The following is an 8,280-nucleotide window of genomic DNA, read 5'->3' as shown; positions in this document are numbered from 1 at the left end:
GGTAAAAACTTTCTCAACAAGGCCCCAAAGGCACAAGAAACTAAAAGGCAGATCAATACATGGGTTTACATTAAACTGAAGAGCTTCTGTAAAGCAAAGGAAACGATCAAGAACCTCCACAAACAGCTGACAGAATGGGAGAAAGTTTTGCCAACTATTCCTCCGATAGAGGTCTAATATCTAGAATACACAGAGAACTCAAGAAACTCAGCACTAAAAAATCAAATGACCCAATCAAAAAATGGGCAAGTGAACTCAATAGACACTTCACAAAAGAAGAAATTCAGATGGCCAATAAATGTATGAAAAATGCTCAACATCATTAGCAATCAGAGAGATGCAAATCAAAACTACCCTGAGATTTCACCTAACTCCAACTGGAATGGCAGTCCTTAAAAACACAAGCAACAACAAACGCTGGCAAAGATGTGGAAAAGTAGGAACTCGAATACATTTTTGGTGGGATTGCAAATTAGTGCAACCACTTTGGAAAACAGTATGGAGGATCCTCAGAAGAATGGGAACAAATCTACCATTTGATCCAGCAATACCACTTCTGGGTATCTACCCCCCAAAAAAGAAACCAAACTACCAAACTAATGCGTGTGTATCTATGTTCATAGCTGCACAATTCAGAATAGACAAACTAGGAACCAGCCAAGATGTCCATCAACAGACGAATGGATTACAAAACTGTGGGATATGGACACAATGGAATTTTACTCAGCCATAAAGAAGAACAAAATTACATCATTTGCAGGGAAATGGATTGAACTGGAGGACATTATGCTAAGTGAGATTAGTCAGTAGCAAAAAGTGAGACATTGGATACTCTCCCTAATATGCAGAAGCTAGGGAGAAAAAGGGTTATAGAAGGAACTCTAGACAAAGAAGGAGAGACTATAGATGAGCAAATAAGGAGGCCTAACTGGGGGTGATGAGAGGGCGAAGAGGGAAATTCACAAACATATCAGAGTCAATCAGTAAGGCAAACTTGAGAAGGAAACTGGGGAAGGGCTAAATGAGCGACGTGTGCGTGTATGCCTCTACCATCTTGTACTCCATGAAGATGTATGACCACAGTGCACCAATAAAAACTCTAAAAAATGATAACAGGACAAACACTGATAGAGGGTCATTAGACAACTATGGGACAGTATGGACTGCGGGAACTCAGTTCCCAGAAGGTAGCAAGCAGCAGCTGCGGGTCTCATATACATTGTACTGAAGCAAATTTTTTTCTCCATACTCTGCATTCAGCCATGATCTGTCATTTCAGGGCAAGAATGGGAAGAAAGTATTTCAGTCCTGACTGATATAGTTAAAAAAAAGTAGAACAGATATTCTAAGAAGTTGATTAGTCTTTGCATATTCTTACTGGTACCAATTCTCAGCATTTTAATACTTTTACACGTTAAAAACCATCTTTTTTATCACTTGTTAAGCATTTTATTTGTTCTTGGCCATATTTGTGTAGGTTAGACTCTAGACTCCTGTTTTCCCCTCTTAAGGTCAGTGGTGACATTGTTGCAATCTGTTTATCCATCTTTCTGAGGGTTTCAGGATGTAAAGAGGTTTCTGTGAGGCAGGGCTTTCTAACAATCTGGAGAGTGGAGTTGATGAGATTTGAGTTCTACCTCTCCTGGAACCCTGTGCAAAAACTTGTTACATTTTAATTACACATCATTGTGAGATTCAAGGTGATATAAACATACATGCCCACAGCACTTGGAATGCTTTCCTCTGGCTCCCATCCTGCCCCCTACATATTAATGAGACTGAAGTGATACCTTCGTGGAGGGATATGATTGTCTGAATCGCTTTCTTCATCAGACTCCTTTCCCCTCCCTCCTCCTCGCCCCAATCCCTTTCCACTATTTTCCTGTTCTCTCTCTTTATATTTCTGAAGTTATTTTGTTTTCTATTTTCTCCCTAGCTTCCACGAATATGAGAGAAAACACTTGATTCTTGACTTTCTGAGACTGGCTGATCTCACTCAGCATAATATTTTCTAGTTCTATTCATTTTTCTACAAATGACATAATTTTGTTCTTCTTTATAGCAGAGTGAAATTCCATTGTGAGTCTGTACCACATTTTCTTTACCCATTCATCTGTTGGTGGGACTCCTAGGATGTATCATAATTTGGCTATTGTGAATTGTTCTGATCTAAACATGGGTATGCATGTGTCACTAAAGTATTCTGACACTAATTCCATTGGAAGAATACTGAAAGGCACCTTTTGAAAATAAAGATTTGTACCGGTCAGGCAATCTTAGTTAGGTAACGTGGAGGCTGGGTTCCAGAGGAGTGTAATGCTCCACTGATTTTTAGTAGACTTTACCTTTTAGAGCAGTTTTAGGTTCACAGCAACACTGAGTAGAAGGTACAGAGATTTCCCACCTGCCTTGGCACATGCACAGGTGTATCCAGCAGCATTCTAGCAGCTATAATCTAAGGATTAACCACGTAACGGAACAAAGATTTATTTGCGTACGGTTTGGGACTCATTCCATGTAAGGCCGGAGACCATGGAACTCAGGGCATGGCAGCAGGAGGCGGAGGGAGAACACGTGAGCTGTCTTCTCACACCATAGAGGCTGAGAGGCCAAAGAGAACAGGCAGGGGGAGGAGGAACCACACCCCAGGGCCCACCTGCCTACCAGCACCACCCAACTGAGTCCATTGCAATGCATGTATCCACTTCTGGGATCATAACCCTCAATTCCTTCAGCTCCAAACATTAATGAGTGAGCTCTTTAGGGAATATTTTATATCTAACCATAACAGGAGTCTTCCCCTTGGCCAGCCCCTCCCACCAGAGTGGCTCATGTGGTGCACTGGATGAGTCTACCCTGGCATGTCACGTCACCATCACCATGAATTTAAACAAAACTTGTAATTTGTACCCACCATTATAGTATTATAAAGAGTATTTCATTGCCCTGAAAATCTGGGCTCTGCCTCTTCAGCCCTCCCTCTTTGACAACCACTGAGCTTTGTACTGTATACATAGTCTTGCTTCTTCCAGGATGCCCTATGGTAGGACTCATAGCGTGTGTAGCCTTTTCAGAGATTGGCTTCTTTTATTTAGTAGCATGCATTTAAAGTTCTGTCATGTCTTTTCAACAATTATAAATGCAACTGCTCTAAATATGTTTGCAGGTTTCTGCGTAGGTATACACTTTCAACTTAGTTGGGTAAATACCGAGGAGCATGGGTGCTGGATCATATGGTAAAAGTTGATTTAACTTTATAAGAAACTGCCAAACTGTCTTCTCAAGCGGCTAGGCCATTTTGCATCCCCACCAGGGATGAATGAGAGTTCTGTCGCTGCACACCCTCGCCAGTATTTGGTGGTGTCAGTGTTCTGTAGTCTAATCATTCTAGTAGATGTATAGTGGCACCCTGTTGTTTTAATTAGCATTTCCCTGACAACACGTGATTAGTCAGCTTTTTGTCACTGTGACAAAATACCAGAGAAAAACAACCTAAAGGAGGAAATATTTGCCAGTCATGGTGTACACCTATAATTTTAGCTACTCAGGAGGCTGAGACAGGAGGATAGAAAGTTCAAGGATAGACTGGATACTTGGGGAGATCCTCTCTCAAAATGTGTTCCTAGGCCCAATGCCCAGTATGAGAGAGAGAGAGAGAGAGAGAGAGAGAGAGAGAGAGAGAGAGAGAGAAAGACAGAGGAAGGATATTTATCTTGGTTCACAGTTCCAGAGGTGTCAGTCCATGGTTGCCTGGCTCCGTTGCTATGAGCCTGAGTTGAGGCAGAACAATGTGGCTGAAAGAAGATGGTGGAACTCAGATGCTCATCTCTGGGCTGTGGAAAAGCAGAGACAGAGAGAGAAAGGAGCCAGGAACCAGAAATACCTTTCCGTGGCATGCCTCCAGTGACCTACTTCCCCAGTGAAGCCCAGCTCTTACAGTTCCCACCACCTCCCACCATGCCATCAGCCAGAAGCGTCAGTGGGTTAGTCCACTGATGGGGCCAGAGCCACGTGACCCAATCACTTCCGCAAAGCCCCATCTCCGAACACTGTTGCACGGGGGCCGAGCGTTCAACGTGAGAGCTTTGGGATGATGCTTGGGGAGCGTTCTAGACCCAGCCATGATGACACACGGGACATCTTTTCATACGCGTATTTGCCATCCATATGGTGGGCTCTCTGCTAAGGTCTTTGGTCCACTTTTTATTGGGTTGTTTTATTTTTGTATTGTTGTGGATCCCTACTTCCTAAACTGTGTCGCATGGAGTTTAGTTCTTTGACATGCAGAAGTGTCCTGCGAGAAAGTGTTCCACGGTCCAGGTAAGCTTGGGAATAAAATAAACAGAGCTGCCAGGTGTGGTGGCACATGCCTGTAATCCCAGTTTTTGGGAGAGTGAGACAGGAGGATCACTGGTTCAAGGTCAGTCTCAGGAACTTAGCAAGAGCCTATTTTAAAATAAAAAATAAAATAGGGCTGGGGGAGTAGTTCAGAGATAGACTGTCCCTGTGTTCAATCCCCAGTACCAAAATAGATAAATGAATAACTAAGTAAATAAACTAAATAGAGCTAAACAGTTTCTTTATATTATGACTTCTTACACCTTTTTAAGATGATGTGCAAAGTGGTGGTCCAAGATGGGAACTTGGCGTGCTATTTTTCCATAATTTATTGGAATTTATTTTTGCTTGTGAACATGAGACCAACTAGGAACACTAGATGTTTGCAGAGTACTTTAAAAAAAAAAACCTTTCAGCTTCATTGTTCTGTTTGAAATCATGTGAACACATTTTTACTTAGATGCTATTTCTAAAGCAATTTAGGCAGATATAAATATAGGATATGTCACTATTGAAGTGAGATGCCGTCTATCAGAATATCCCCAAATTTGGAAATTTTCTCTTAAGAATATTAACTATCCCTTAAGTTAAGCTCATGTCTTATTTTCTCCACGAAACTTCTCCTAATATTTACGGTATCCATTGATTTCTCTTCTCCAAAGTGTTTTGGCCTTTTAATGTAATTATTTCTGTGTGTTTGTTTTCTAAGTATGTCTTCGTTTGAATAACCTTTATTATTCCATGTGTGATTATCTCCTCTCTCAAAACAGTTTTTTTTTTCTTCAGAAAAGTGCCCAGAGTTACTGTTAAGTCTCCTTTGCTTAGTGAGAGGACCTACACATGGCAGGTTTTAAGGCAAAACTGTCACATACACAGTCTACCTTCTGTATCCATAGGTTCCATATCTGTGTGCCAACCGCAAACTGTACACTGTACACTGTACAGACCTATAAAAAGCACATCTGTACTTGGCATGTAGACTTTCCCCCTTGCCATTATTCTCTAAATAATACAATAGAGCAACAGTTCATATGTCATTTACATTGTATTAGCTATCGTAAAGAATCTAGAGATGATTGAAAGTACATGATTGAAAATACTTAAAGTGCATGCCTATAATCCCAGTACTTGGAGGCCGAGACAGGAGGATCTCAGGTTCAAGGCCAGCCTTAGCAATTTAGCAAGACCCTGTTTCCAGATGAAAAGTAAAACGGGATTGGGAGTATAGCTTAGAGGTTGAATGCCTCTGGGTTCAATCTCGAGCACCACACAGAGAGAAAGAGAGAGAGAGAGAGAGAGAGAGAGAGAGGAATTAAGGGGAGGGGAGGGGAGGAGAGGAGAGGAGAAAGAAGGGGGAGAAGAGAGGAGGAAGGAAGGAAAGAAGGAAGAAAGGAGGAAATGCACAGAGGTTCTATGCAAATATTAGACCATTTTCTATAAGGGACCTGAGCATCCAGGGATTTTGGTAGTCACAGGGTGTCCCGGAACCAAGGCCTTACTGACAACTTTAATGGTTTCTTTCTTAGTCTCTCCCTTCTTTCCTTCCTTCCTTCCTTCCTTCCTTCCTTCCTTAGCTTTTGATTAAAGATAATGTTAATTGAAAACAAACATTCTCTTTGCAGAGTGAATCACAATAGTACTAAATCAGATAAGTTAGCTTCTAAAACACACCACAAGCTATTTAAAAATGCCAGTGCATAGGTGACCACAGAGGTACACACTTTATGGCACCTTTAAATCATGTGTCGTGGAGATTTTTCCTGATGACCAATAGGTTGTACACCTGCCAAGAAGCAGAGAAAAATTTCATCTAATGATGACAAACTGCATTGTATTTCGACAGTAGAATAAACCATTTTAAAACATGCTTGCAGTAAAACATACATATTCATAGTATTGCAAGTCTTTAACATATCATGCCCTCCCTTTGGAGTGTATTATGATGTTATATAGGACTAGCCGGGTGGAATTCTTAGTGTGATTGTAATGCAGAGGCAACCAAATATTGTCAAAATCTGTCATGGAGAAACCTTTCAATCTTCCAGCTAGAAAGCACTGTGAGTTCTGTACAAATGAGTAACCTAGAAACAGAAGCAACCAATATACCTAAATCAAAATGATTCACACGATTGGAAAAAACTCAGTATAAGCTTCTTACCAGGAACACTTTCAAAAGAAATTAATTGCAAAATGTACTAAACATCATTGAATTGTGCACTTAAAATGAGTAAGTTTCAACAAAGACTTATAAAAAATGGCTTGATATCGAGAGTGTTCTTGAAATTCCTACAGGAGCACGCTGTCCTGGTGTGATAGAACATAGCACTCTACGTTTAACTTACTGTATAAGCGTCTTTCAACAATATCCCAGGTATGACTGAATGATTTGTTAAAACAACTGCAGATTTAACACCCCTCTCAATATTTACTACAGTAGTTTTGTTTAAAATAATCACAATTTTGTCTTGAAGACAGTGTCAAGGACGATGACATGCAAGATACATTTGTAAAGGCTGTTATCAAGGTATGACTGACATAAAACCTGCCCACATTTCATGTCTACATCTCGATGAGTCTGGAGATAAGCGTACACCCATCAAACCATCATCACCATCAAGGCCATAAACATCAGGAGATACATGTTTTGAAAGAGCTTTTCATCACTGGATTTAAAACAGGATGTGTTTATCCTGGAGCCAGGCCATTAATTAGGTGCTTGAAAATAGACGGCAAGATGCCGTTTTTTGCAAGGACATTCCTCAGTGGTTATAAACATGCAAACACTCAAATAAATCATTTGTTAATTGGCACCGAAGGGTTATGCTTAGCTTATTAAGATCATGGGATGTGACCTCAAAGAATCACTTGTGAGCTGCTAGCAATGGAAGCTGCTCAGCAGTCCCTTAGGGGTAGTGTGCAAGATTTTCCATCATCCTGCCTTCCCTACAGGGCATTCAAACCCGTGTGCACAGCAACGGGTGTGATTCACCCTGAACTTCAACAGGAAATCTTACAAAGAATTTCCTGTATGCGTTGGTCCCATGACATGAAGACAAGATTACCTGGATACACACCACATTTCTTTTCCAACACCATCTTTGGCTGTGTCATATTTTATTAACAGTGATAGCTCCTGAGGTCTTATCTTTCCCTGTTTTAAGTCTACTTAAACAAGACACTCATTTCAATACAGCAGGTCAGAGGTAAAGAAGAAATTTACTTGGAGCTGTCTGAAGGATTTTCTGCAGTGACATAGATGTGGTTAAGCATCAAATGAGATGTCATTGTCACTGTGCTAATAGGACCCAGACAACTTCAAAATCTCGGTGAACCTCAAGAGAAAGAAAGAAAGGAAGAAAGAAAGAAAGGAAGGAAGAAAGAAAGGAAGAAAGAAAGAAAGAAAGAAAGAAAGAAAGAAAGAAAGAAGAGAAAAAAAGATAGTCATTTAACATCATGAATTAAGAAAGTGAAACGAAAGGACAGGCTACTAGAGGCGCCTTCCTGCAATAGGAATGGTTGCTTGGTCAAGAAGATCCCCGGGTTCCACACAATGCTCACAGGTACGATGATGTCGGTCCAGGCCCCAAGGAGGGCGGGACACTCTGACATCAACTGGGTTACCAGACTCGATCTTAATCATTTGCAGGCAATATTTTATATAATAAATCTTCTAAGGGCAGGAGTATTATGAAATGAAAACTATCCTGCACCAGCAAAGAATTGTTTGTGACTTCCCTTCCCATGCCTGCTCTCCTCCTGCCTCTGTAGCTCCTTCCCACTGCTGGCATGGGACACTTCTGCTGCACTTCTTGCTCACATCCCACCCAGCACCAGGGCCCCCATTCGCACCCAGGTCTTGACAAACTCTCCTGTTTTATCAGTAATCCTCTATTTAGCTGTACTCCTTAAAGCGTGGGCCTGTGGTTGGTCCCGGCCATCCTG

This window comes from Muscardinus avellanarius, assembly GCF_963383645.1.
Source record: "Muscardinus avellanarius genome assembly, chromosome: 13".
Classification (NCBI taxonomy): Eukaryota; Metazoa; Chordata; class Mammalia; order Rodentia; family Gliridae; genus Muscardinus; species Muscardinus avellanarius.
Note: the sequence above shows the minus strand (reverse complement) of the source record.